Source organism: Dromiciops gliroides, chromosome 1 (genome assembly GCF_019393635.1).
Source record: "Dromiciops gliroides isolate mDroGli1 chromosome 1, mDroGli1.pri, whole genome shotgun sequence".
NCBI lineage: Eukaryota > Metazoa > Chordata > Mammalia > Microbiotheria > Microbiotheriidae > Dromiciops > Dromiciops gliroides.
In genome coordinates, this window is record NC_057861.1 from 359,613,893 (window position 1) to 359,626,890 (window position 12,998).

Consider the following 12,998-nt stretch of genomic DNA (forward strand, 5'->3'; position numbering starts at 1 on the left):
AATCCAGGGCCGGTGCTTTATCCACTATACCACCTAGCTGCCCCCCCACCCCCATGATTTTATCACTTTCATTTCTCTTTCCATTTTTTCCTCTATTTCTCTTACTTTATTTTCAAAGTCCTTTTTGAGTCATTTTATGGCCTGAGACCAATTCACATTTTTCTTGGAAGCTTTGGATGTAGGAGCTTTGACTTTATCTTCTTCTGAGGGTATATTTTGATCTTCCTTGTCACCATAGAAACTTTCTCAGGTCAGCATTTCTTCTGTTTGCTCCTTTTCCCAGTCTATTTCTTGACTTTTAATTCTTCATTAAAGTGGAGCATTGCCTCCAGGGTGGAGGGTGCACTGTCCCAAGATTCAGGGGTTTATGAGGCTTTCAGAGATACTTCTAGGAAGTTGTAACTTTTTAGTTCCCTGACCACGACCACCATTCAAGACTGTGACCTGAATCCAAGCATGGGCAAAAAACTGGGTCCTGCCTCAGTGCTGGCAGAGTTCCCTGTAATCTCCTTTTGGCCAATTGTTTGAACCCCTTATGGTCTGTATGCTGAGTTTCAGAAGCAGTTGCTGCCACTGGTTATTCAGAGGCTCCCAAGGCCTGCTCCTGACTTACTGTGGCCATGATTCGGTCTGTGATTATGTCCTGTGCTGGACTGCACTCCGCTCTCACTCCTGGTACAACAGACATTTCCTGCCAACCTTTTAAGTTTTCTTTGGCTAGAAAATGATTTCACTTTTTCTTTTTGTGGGTTCCACTGCTTCAGGAATTTGGAGGGGTCTTAGGGAGAGCTCAGGTAAATTACTGCCTTTTCTCCACTATCTTGGCTTGCACACCCCTCACCCCTACCCACCAGATCAATATCTTGAAAATAGTCTTCAGGGACTGGTATCCTGCATTCAAATCTCAGTCAAAATATGGTCCTTTCAGTTGCTGGGCCATATGGCCGCAGAAGTTTCTAAACTCAACATTTTTGTTCAAGTAGAAAGGGAAATGCTACTCTTGATGCAAAGTGCTCAGGATCATCTGTTTCACCCTAAACAAGCTATGAAGTAGACTTGACACAAGCCATCAGCATGACCAGGCAAGTCAGCATACAGGGGCCAGGTTCAGAGATCCAAGGATGTTGACCTCCTCATCTTCTGACTTCACCACTTCTGAGTCTGCTTGCCTCATGGCTGTGGACATGTGGCCAAAGAAAATCTGATCCTCCTTTATGCCCTGTCCCTCCTCCTTGTCCCTCTGCTGCTGTAAGAGCTACAGAGTCTACAGGGTTTTTATCTGGTAATTAATAGAGGCCAGGAGATGTGTGGTACTGGCCATGGCTGCCTCTGCTTTTGTCTAATTCCTTGTGAACATGGGGAATGAGAGGGAGAAGGATGATTAAAGTCAACAGTGTCACGTTTTCTGTATTTCCTTGCCTCCTACCTTTCTTTTACCCAAGACAGCTCCTTTTCTCCCTGAGTAGGGGCCAATAATTTTTTGAAATATGATGTCTGGCTCTTTTTTTGATTGTGAATTTTAGGGAGTTCAATAATTTTAAAATTATCTCTCTTTGACTTTCCAGTATAGTGATTTTTTTTTTCTCCAATGAGCTATTTCACATTGTCTTCTACTTTTTTCATTATTTTGATTTTGGTTTTTTGCTTCTTGATGTCATATGGAGTCATTATCTTCTATTTGACCAATTTTAAGTGATTTGTCCACAGTCACACAGCTAGTGTCAAGTGTCTGAGGCCAGATTTGAACTCAGGTCCTCCTGAATCCAGAGACAGTGCTTTATCCACTGTGCCACATAGCTGTGCCCCCACCCTCCCAAGATAATTTTTAAGAGATTATTTTCTTAAGTGAACTTTTGTACCTCCTTTTCCATTTGGCCAATTTTACTTTTTATGGAGTTTTTTGAGTGAATTTTTGTACAACTTTTTCCATTTGACCAATTATGCTTTTTAGTTAGTTCTTCTCTTCAGGGGATTTTTGTGATCCTTTTACCATTTGGCCTATTCCATTTTTAAGGTGATACTTTCTTCAGTATTTTTTGTGCCTCCCTTACCAAGATATTGACTGTTTTTTCATGATTTTCATGTATCACTATTTTCCCCTTCCCCCCAATTTTTTATCTACCTCTCTTATTTGATTTTTAAAACATTTTTTTGAGTTCTTCAAGTAATTCTTTTAGAGCACAAGACTAATTTACATATCTTTTTTGAAGCTTTTCATGTAGCTATTTTGACATTGCTATCTTCTGAATTTGTATTTTGCTCTTCGGTCACCATAACAACTTTCTATGGTCAGATTTTTTATTGTTGTTTACTCATCTTCCAACCCATTTAATGACTTTTAACTTTGTGTTAAAGTCAGTCTCTATTTCTGGGGTTTAGGGGACACTGTCCAAAGTCTTAAGTTTTCAAGGCTGCTGTTTTCAGAGCTTATTCTGTGGTGCTCTGTACATTTTCAGTTTTTCTAAGGTAGTATAATTTAAAGAAAGTTTTGGTCACTGCCCTCTTTGTCTATTCTCTTGTCAGTGAGTGACAAGCACTCAAATTCCACCCTGGAACTTTGTCCAAAGTCCCTGCTCCTGCTAGTGCTCCTTCTTGCTATGGGTCTGTGATTCAGAACCACGTATGGGCAATGCAGCAGGGTCCTGCTCCAAGTGCCAGCGAAAGGTCCCCTAGAATCACTTTTTACTAGCTTTGACCCTGTTTCTGTCTATGGCCTTAGAGCTCTGGAAGCTGCAGCCACAGATTCAGCCACCTTCACTAATTCAGCTGCCCCTAAGTGCTGCTGTACTGAATTGTGCTTTACTCTCACTCCAGTGAGGCAAATCTTTCTTGCCAAACTCCCATGTTGTCTTGGACTGGAAAATTATTTCACTCTGTCCTTTTGTTGGTTCTGCCACTTAAAAATTCATTTTGAGGTGTTATTTTAACATATTTTGGATGAGAATTTGGGAGAGATCAGGCGAGTTTCTGCCTTTACCCTGCTAGCTTGATTTCACCCTTCAAATATTGTCTAAAAAAATGACATTGGGACTTTAAGTAAAAAGCCTTCTGCCATAACATAGAATTCACATGTTGACTTTAAATGTATTTACCTAGCTGGTTATGTTACCAAAGTTAATGAAAATTATGGTGAATTATTAGTCTGTCTATGACATTTGGATAAAACATGTTTGGATGATTTAGAGTGAAGAAATTATGCTTATTTCCTTACATAATTCAAAAATTATTTAGGATGATGATTGCATTTTTCTCAATGCTTATGTGAACTTTCTTCTATGTAGTTTCTAGCATGTTTTACTTATCAGCCTCTGTTAAAGTAATAACAATGAACAATGTAAGCACTATCTCTATTGTTTCATAGAAAATGTAAGCTTCTCCTTAGGCCCCTCAAGAGAGCTGACAATCTCATAAAATCCTTGTGCTTAGCCTGAGAAGTGATTTAGCACTTAGGAACCTCTAAACAAATTCCATTAGTTACAGATACAATTCTGGATTTAATTAGAATGCAATTGTGTAAAGTTGTATCTGATAACATATAATTGGTATTCTTATTACATCCTTATATAGGAATGGAGAGTTTATCCTGTTACAGTATTGGAGAATCATAGACTCAGGGCTAAAGGAGACCTTAGGAATCATCAGTTCCAACCCATACCCTTTAGAGCATCCATGACAAGTGGTATTTCAACCCTTGAGTATGAAATCGCAGGATTCTAGATTGAGAGCTGGAAGGGAAGTTGGCAGTCATTTAATCCAATCTCCTTATTTTTGTAGATGAGGAAACAGGCTACATAGATACTACATGGTACAGATAGGTCAATTTAAATAATTTAAATTAGTTCCATTTGTTCTAATCACTATGCTGACATTTCAGGCACAAATACAAGTAAATAATACAACCCTTACCTTTAGGAAGTTTACATTCTAATGGAAGAAGACAGTACATGGTGTCAAGAAATAGGAGTGATATAGAGACCTAGTTCCACGAAAGGGGAGGAAAAAGTTCATTTATCAGATCTTAGGGTGATGAAGACAGAGTTGGAGTTGTTCCGGTGGAAGAGAGTTGAGGATGACTAGAGTGGTGGTGGCATGGTCTGGAAATCACCAGGAAGTCCACAGACAAATAAACACCAGATGCATAATAAACAACCAGACATTATGGTAGAATGGATAGAAAGGTTGGCCTTAGAGGCAGGAAGACTTTAGTTTAAATCATGCCTCAAATTACCTCCTAGTTTTGTTACCCTGGGATCCAATTTCTGCATCTGTAAAATTATTCCAAATTGCTTTCCAATCTTGATAAACCAGTTTACAGCTCCAGCAATAGTGCTTCGGTGTCCCTATTTAGACATCCCCTCTAATATATATATATATATATATATATATATATATTTTGTAGGCAATGGGGGTCAAGTGACTTGCCCAGGGTCACACATCTAGTAAGTGTCAAGTGTTTGAGGTCGGATTTGAACTCAGGTACTCCTGAATCCAGGGCCAGTGCTTTAACCACTGCGCCATCTAGCTGCCCCCATCCCCTCTAATATTAACTATTCCCATTTACTTTGCTAGGCATGAGGTGAAAACACGGGATTGTTTTGATCTGTGTTTTATTATTAGAATTTTCAAACATTGCTTAATCTGTTCTTTTTTAATAGTTTGCCGTTCTTCTTTAGAGAATTGTTTACTTTATATCAGATTGTTTGCCCTCTTGGGGAGAGGGGAGAGAAGGGAAGGAGGGAGGGAGAAAAATTTGGAATTTAAAATCTTACAAAAACGAATGTTGAAAACTACCTTTACATGTAACTGGAAAAAATACTATTAAGATTGAGAACTGGGGGCAGCTAGATGGCGCAGTGGATAAGGCACCGTCCCTGGATTCAGGAGTACCTGAGTTCAAATCTGGCCTCTGACACTTAACACTTATTAGCTGTGTGACCCTGGGCAAGTCACTTAACCCCAACTGCCTCACCAAAAAAAAAAAAAAAATTGAGAACTGTTTGTTTATATCCCTTGACCTTTTACATACTGGGAAATGGAATTTGTCTTATATAATTGGGTTATTTGTTTATATATCTCAGATATGAAACCTTTTTCAGAGAAATATGATATAATTTTTCTTCAGGAAACTACTTTATTTCTTAGATGTATTAATTTTGTTTGCAGCAGCTTTTTAATTTGACGTAATCAAAATTATCTATTTCATCTTTTCTTATTGTCTATCTCTTGTTTGGTTAAGAAAAATTCTTCCATTTCAGTGGAAAATCTAATTGGCAGCTAGGTAGAACAGCTAGGATAGTATTTTGGGCCCAGAGTCAGGAAGTTCTGAGTTCAAATTCTGACTCAAGCACTTACTGTTTAACCCTGAGTAAGTCATTTAACCCCAGCCTGTTTCCCTAAATGTAAAATGGAGAAATAACAACATCTACCTATGCGTAGCTATTTGTTTACATATACCTACATACACACATACACATGGATAGCTAGATATAAAGATATATTTGGGGAGACAAGATATGGGCTATGATTTCATTCATGTGTGGAATCCTTCATGTAAAAATTCAACCTACTCATGGACTAATCAATAACTTTCAGTCTTAGGGAGTGGTCTGGGTCAAGAAGAGTTAAATTGACTTGCTTGTGATCAAATAGCTTTATTGAATCAGAGGCAGGACTTTAAGCCATGTCTTTCTAACTCTGAGACCAGCTCTCTGTTTGCTATGCAAGACTATTTCTCAGTATGTTAGATTTCATGTTTATGACAGAAGTGCATTAAGTGGTTTTATGTAATAATAGCTAGCATTTACATAGTAAATTGAAGTTTGCAAAACCCTGGAAATGTTATCTCACTGTTGCAATCTCAAATCAGCCCTGGCAGGTTGGTGCTATTATTTGTCATTATTTCTATTTGACAGTTGAGGAAACTTAGGCACTGAGACACTGAGAGACCAAACGATTTGCCCAGGTTCACACAGCTCTTAAGTGTTTGAGGCAAGAATTGAATGCAAGTTTTCCTGACTCCAAGAATGGTGCTCTTAATTACTGTAACACCCACTTCCCTATATATTCATATACTTAATAGTGGGAGGAATGCTCTGTAACAATATTTTTGTTATTATATTCTTATTTATGGTTGCCTATAGCAATATAAGAATGAAATAGGCTTATAACTGGGAATTGGGAAACATGATTTCAATTTTCATTTCTGGCCTAATTTTCCCCATTTTTCTCTTGATTTATGCCTAATTTCTCCTACCTTTAAAAAAATATTATTCAGTGTTCAGTTCCTCTATTCACAGCAGGAAGTAATCATATTTACCATTTAATTATTTCACAGAGTTATTAAGAATGTTGCTAAGTGCTTTGAGATCAATGGATGCAAGATGTTGCATGTATGCAAATCCCTGTGGCAATTCTGCTAAGAAAATTTATTCCAAATTGCAAGATGATAAAGCTCAACATGAATATTTGGGCTTAGCTTTTAATATAATGTCTTCATTGTACTTCATATGTTATCCTCTCTGGGCTTCTTACAATAGTCTAATGTTTACTGGTGCCTAATGAGGCATCACAAAAAGTTTCCTATTTCCAGCAAGGCTCAGGCCAGATCTGTAACAATGAACAGATCATTTACTTCTGACACCTGAATCAATTTTCAGTTAAATATCTTTTTAAAATGGGAACTAGGGCTCTCAGCTCCTCTCCCAAACTCAGTGCCAGAATCCACTGCTTCAGTCGCACCCCCAAAACAAGATGGTGAAGGTCTGAGTCAATGGGCTTGGCCGTATTGAGTGCCTGGTGACCAGGGCTGCATTCAACTCTGGCAGATTAGACATTCTGGCCATCAAATGACCCCTTAATTGATCTCAACTACATGGTTTATACACTTTAATATAATTCCTCTCATGGCAAGTTCAAGGGCACTGTCAAGGCTGAGATTGGAAAGCTGGTAATCAATGGAAAAGCCATAACATCTTCCAGGAGTGGGACCCCACCAATATTAAATGGGGAGATGTTGGCACTGAGTATGTTATAGAGTCCACCAGTACCTTTAATACCATTAAAAAGGTTGGGGCTTACATGAAGGGTAGAGCCAAGCAGGTCATTATTTCTTCCCCTTCTGCTGATGCCCCAATGTTTTTGATGGGAGTGAACCATGAGAAATATATTTCCCTTAAGATTATCAGTAATGCCTTCTGCACTACCAACTGCTTAATCCCCTTAGCCAACGTTATTCATGAAAACTTTGGCATTGTGGAAGGACTTATGACTATAGTCCATGCCATTACTGCTACCTAGAAGGCAGTAGATAACCCCTCTGGCAAGTTGTGGCATGATGGGTGTGGTACTGCCCAGAATATCATCCCTACTTTCACTGGTGCTGCTAAGGCTGTAGACAAGATTATACCTGAACTGAAGAGGAAGCTCACAGGCATGGCTTTCCATGTTCCTATTCCCAATGTATCTGGTGTAGATCTGACCTGCCACCTGCAGAAAACAGCCAAACATGATGATATCAATAATGTGGTGAAGCAAGCATCAGAGGGACTCTTGAAGGGCATCTTAGGCTACACAGAGGACCAGGTTGTATCCTGTGACTTTAACAGCAACACCAACTCTTCTACCTGGTGCTGGAATTGCCCTCAACAACCATTTTCTAAAGTTCATTTCCTGTTATGACAATGAGTATGATTGTGGCAATCATGTAGTAGACTTCATGGTATACATGGCTTCTAAGGAATAAAGTGGAAAACCAAGGATCTTCATTCCCAGTTAAAAGAGGAATTTCATCATTGGGGAGCCCACATCCCTAACCTATGTTCCTATACTGGGGATCCCATGCCCCATTCACATTGTTGTCCCAAAGCACCCGTATAGTGTGTGTGTGGGAAGCTGTCAATAAAGTCACCATATTCAGTTCAAAAACCAAACAAACAAACAAAAACAACCAAACAAACAGGAACCTAGGATCAAAGATATAGGAAACTAGGCTTCCATTTAGTGATAGCCCTGGGTAAAATTGCAATAGATAGAGAGTTTGTTTTGGAGATTTTCTCCTCACTCCACTGTCTCATCTTATTTCACAAAATATTAGAGCTGGGAAAGAGCTTAGAGATCACTACCCAATTTCAAGTGAAATAGCCAAAGTAATTCAATGGCAAAGTTGGAACTAGAACCCAGGCATCCTGAGTCCCTTTCCAGTGTTTTCCCACTCTACCTTGTGTCCTTTTCTTCTTCTAGCTTCTATTTTTTCTGCCTCTTTCTCCCACATCAAAATGTGTTCTTTTTTTAAAAAAAGTTTATCTCATTGAAATGTAATTTTAAATCATATTTTTCTCTCTCAGGGTTATTTTCAGTTTTCACCAATACTCTCATTGTAGAATGCAAGTATGCTGTTCTGTTCAAAATGTTTTAGGCTAGAGAAAAGTATTGGGGCTGCAAGTGGGGTGAGGAAAGGGTGGCCTTTAAGTAAATCATTTGGTGTATGTTTTTAAGAGTCAGATTGCTTATTATGTTGAAGAAGAAGGCTGGCTGACTGCCCAGGACAAGTATGAGAACAGTGTGATAAAACTGTGAATGACAAAACTTTTAAAAACTTTTAAAAATGATCATTTGCAGAATGAGAAAATTAGCCATCTTAGCACTGACTACAGTTTGCGGTCTTTCTCTGATCTTTGCTTTTCTTTGAATTTCAGTCCTCTTCAGACATATTACAGCACCTGAATTTTCTTTCATTGCTTCTATCATAAAATAAAAAGTTACATTTTCCTTTTGTAATCACTGTTGTGTATCAAAACTATTTGTAGCCTACAATATTTAAATGAAAGACGCTAAAGGAAAGAAGAAATAACTAAATCTAGGCCATTTGTTTCCTAGACTAAATCTGTGGCTATTTATGTTCTAAGTGAAAGGAAAAAACCAAACCCATAGCAAATTATTAAATTAAATTAGTGACTTGAATGACTAATTAAGATAGAAATTCAAGATGTATTCCCACCACTAGTTTAACTCTGCCTCCTTGTGTGTGCGTGGTGCCCTGAATCAGGGCCAGCTTGCCTTGCAGTTAGAAAATTATGCATTGGGGTGTACTTTACTAAGGAACAGCTATATTTCTGTAATGCTGCCTGTAAAGAGACTATCTGTTCATTGACTATTGTTCTCAGATTGACTCACATATGAAATTGGACATAAATTTCTCTGGAAAAATCTTAATCCCAAAGTGTAATAAGATTACATATAAGAATAACGTCTAATCTTACCTGAATCAAAGGTAGATAACTTGGGAAAATTCAAATTTCCAAAGCAAAGCAATTATGTGAATTAGCAGAAATTGGCCATAACATTTAGACTTTTTAAATGAATACATGACTTAAAGATAGCTGAGTTTATTTTTATATGTTTGTCATATAGCAGAGGTGTCAAACACATGGCTCACATGACCAGAAATACTCCCAAGTACAGCCTGAACCAGATTAAAATGTAATTGGGAAATTGTTATTGAAATAAAATAAAAATGATAGAACATAGATAATATTATTTTATGGTTTTCTAAGTCAATAAGCAGCAGCAAGGATCCTTATGTATTGGTTTCACACCACTGGTTTAAAGAGTCTCAGAAAAAATGAAAGGGAAACTGAATAGTACACACTAGACACTGAGAAGTCTTTACTGAGGTGTAGTGGAAAGCACACTGCATTTGAAAATAGACTCTCTGGATTTAGATGTTAGCACTGTCACTTACCTGCTATGTGACAAACAAGTTGCTTCAACTTTCTGGTCCTTAGTTTCCTAATCTGTAAAGTGGCAATGACAATACCTGCACCACATATCTTATAGAGTAGTTCTGCAGATCTCATGAAAAATGGATGTAAGTTCTATATGCCAGCTATTATTATTACTATTATTCTCCAAATATTCTGCAACAGGAAATATGTGGTTTGCCTTATTTTCCTAATATTTTGTGGAACTTGTGAAATGGATCAATGGTCTTGGTGTACCTGAGACAAATGATGAATAAACTGATAGATTAGAGAGTCTTTAAAGTAGAGATTGACCATACTTTAAGATAAAATGTTCCACTAATCTTCCAACATGGTCCTTAGGCTAACTCACTGCTGTCTAATCATTTATAGCAAATATGATCTCTAAGGTGATTGGCTAAGGCCTTTGCACAGAGAAAATCAATAGTCTTAATACGCTTTCTACTTTAAGAAAAACTAACCTAGGAAGACCATCTTTTCAAAGAAACTCAATTGAGAAATGATTTGCTGCTGATTTAATGAAGAAATAATATATATTTTTTTGTTTAGCTTAGTAAACTCCTTTATATTGATGCAAAGCTAAACTTATATACAGTGTTTGGGGAGTAAATCTATAGTTTAAAGAAAGGTACATATGGCTAGATTATTTGTAAATATGTTCTTAACATCCCTATGAAAAATGATTAGGTAAAATACCTTTCTACTGACATCTAGGACCATTTTTCCTTTCCATTACTGTTTTCCTCTCCTGCTTCCTATACTTGATTGGGATCAGTTGAGCCAGACAGCCATGAATTATCAAAACCTGGCATTCAGGACTTCTCATTTCCTTCCCTCTATTAATCATTACACAGCATTCTGGGGGGGAAAACCTCCCCCCCCAATCTATTAGGGCTGCATGTAAATCTTTCATTCACCCACAGTCTTCCCAACACTACTTTGTAATGAAATTGTTACAAACTTTGCTAAGAAATCTTAATGATAGCCCATCTCACTTAGTCTCAAACTGCACCACCATTCCTCCCCAAAGATAAATAAGTTCCCAGATAACATTCAGAAACTAGCCCTGCTTAAATTAAAAGAACCTTTAAGATCCATCAAAACCATTAGGAGCGTGACATATGATAAGCAATATAAACAAATCTCTATTAAAATAAAAACTATTTCCTTTCTTTGCTTGTCTTACTAATTAAAAACAATTCTCTAATTCTGAGTATTCCCACAAATTTACTAGAAAGTAATTTATCAAATATCATGAATTCTCTCCGAAGTGAATTACTCAGTTAATTACAACTTACCATTTTAAACACAGTCTTATTTTAACCATTTTGATGGCAAACTGACATTTGTCTTGTATCCCTAACTAGACTGTAAATTTGCTTTCATGCATTTGAAAGTCCAGTCAAATTGATTCTCACTATTCTTCACTCATGACCCTCGACTTCCTATCTGTATGCCCTTTCACAGGTATTTCTGATGTCTGGAACACATTCCTTCCTTATCTCCAGATCTTCTGTGAGGTAGGTTCAAGATCTCTAGATTCAGAATCAGAATACCTGTGTTTGATTTCTGGAACTATATAAATAATTTAATCTGATGCTTTGGTTTCCTCATCTGTAAAATAAGGGAATTTGAGTATATAACTTTATAACGTTTGAATTAGAAGGGACCAAAGAGAATAAAATTCAAGTAGAATTTTTATTTTTATTTTTTTTAACTTTGGTGATATAATTTTTATTATATTGACATACTCTAGTCATGAGAACTGAATATTCTCCCAACTATTTCAGTTTTTTTATTTCTTTTTTTGTGACATATAATGTATATTTTATGTTATTACATTTAGATATACCTAGATATATTCTAATACATTTAACTTAGTATTTAAAATCCTTCCTCTTCCTTTTTTTATAAATAGGCAGTTTTCTTTTTTAAATAAAAATAACTGTTTTATAAATAACATATCTAATAATTTATATAACATATATAACAATTTATACATATATATATATGACAAATTTATAGGATTATAACACTGGAGTAATGATGAAGCATGGTATATACTCTGTGTTCTCTTTTAGATTGAAATTCTTAGATCCTAAAAAAAAAATAAGTCACTTTACTACCATAAGACCACTGAAGGGAAGATAAGGAAAACATTTTAATTTGAGGCCTTATCTGTCTGTTTGTAAATAGGCTCACAATTTACTAGTCATCTCTAACAATAGACTGTAAAAACCTCAAGATCTCCATTGATTGATAACTTAAAAAAAGTTCTAGACAAAATCCTCCACCTATAACCACAGAGCATACATTTTGTTTCACTGAGAGTTATAAATACTTAAAAGTGACACTTGCAACAAAAGGCTCAATGCCCCTTGTGGCACCTTTAAAAGGTATATCTTTAATAAACATTCATCATTGTGAGATGTTTCATAGAGCAGACAGACCTTCGCTAGAATTCTTTTCCACTTACTGGACCTGATTGTTAAAGATAGTAAGTGGTTACAAAAATAATTCTGTTTTCAAGAGATATCTGTATGAAAATACATTTCTAAAAAGAAAAAAAAATCTAAAATGTCCCAGGGCATAAGAAAATATTTTAGATCTACACCCACGTAGGCATGCTTGTATTCCTACCCTCATGTACGATCCTTCCTTTTAGTCACTAAAACACATTTCCATTCTTTGTCATATTACTGGCAAATTACAATTAAGACCACTTTGTTAGGGGGCAGCTAGGTGGCGCAGTGGATAAAGCACCACCCCTGGTTTCAGGAGGACCTGAGTTCAAATCTGGTCTCAGACACTTGACACTTACTAGTTGTGTGACCCTGAGCAAGTCATTTAACCCCCATTGCACCCCCCCAACCGCCCCAAAAGACTACTTTGTCAAAGAAGTTTCTGCCAGGTTTTATAGAGGAAAACATTCCAAAATTTTCAGGGTTTCTTCCTAAATTCATTCTAGATTATTCCCTGAGGTAGGACCTCCAATCATTCACACTCACAATGTTAGGTATATGTACCATAATAGTATTTGTACCCTGGATAGCCACAAACATGGTTTATATTTCAATAAATATAGCTCTGTAGTTCCATTGAGCAAAGAGAAATTTTGCAAATATCTCAGTCTTGGGTTTTTGTTCAGGCTTCTTATTGTTGTTTTTAAATTCTCTGAGAAAGACTTGGTTTTGAACCCCCAGACTGAGGGGGAATTCAGCTGGCTTCAAGTTCAAATGG

At 36.8% G+C, this 12,998-nt stretch overlaps 1 pseudogene; it reads left to right on the plus strand.

The window, feature by feature from the left end:
* Positions 1–6,765: 6,765 nt before the first annotated feature.
* Positions 6,766–7,741, plus strand: LOC122749178 (annotated as a pseudogene).
* Positions 7,742–12,998: the final 5,257 nt, after the last annotated feature.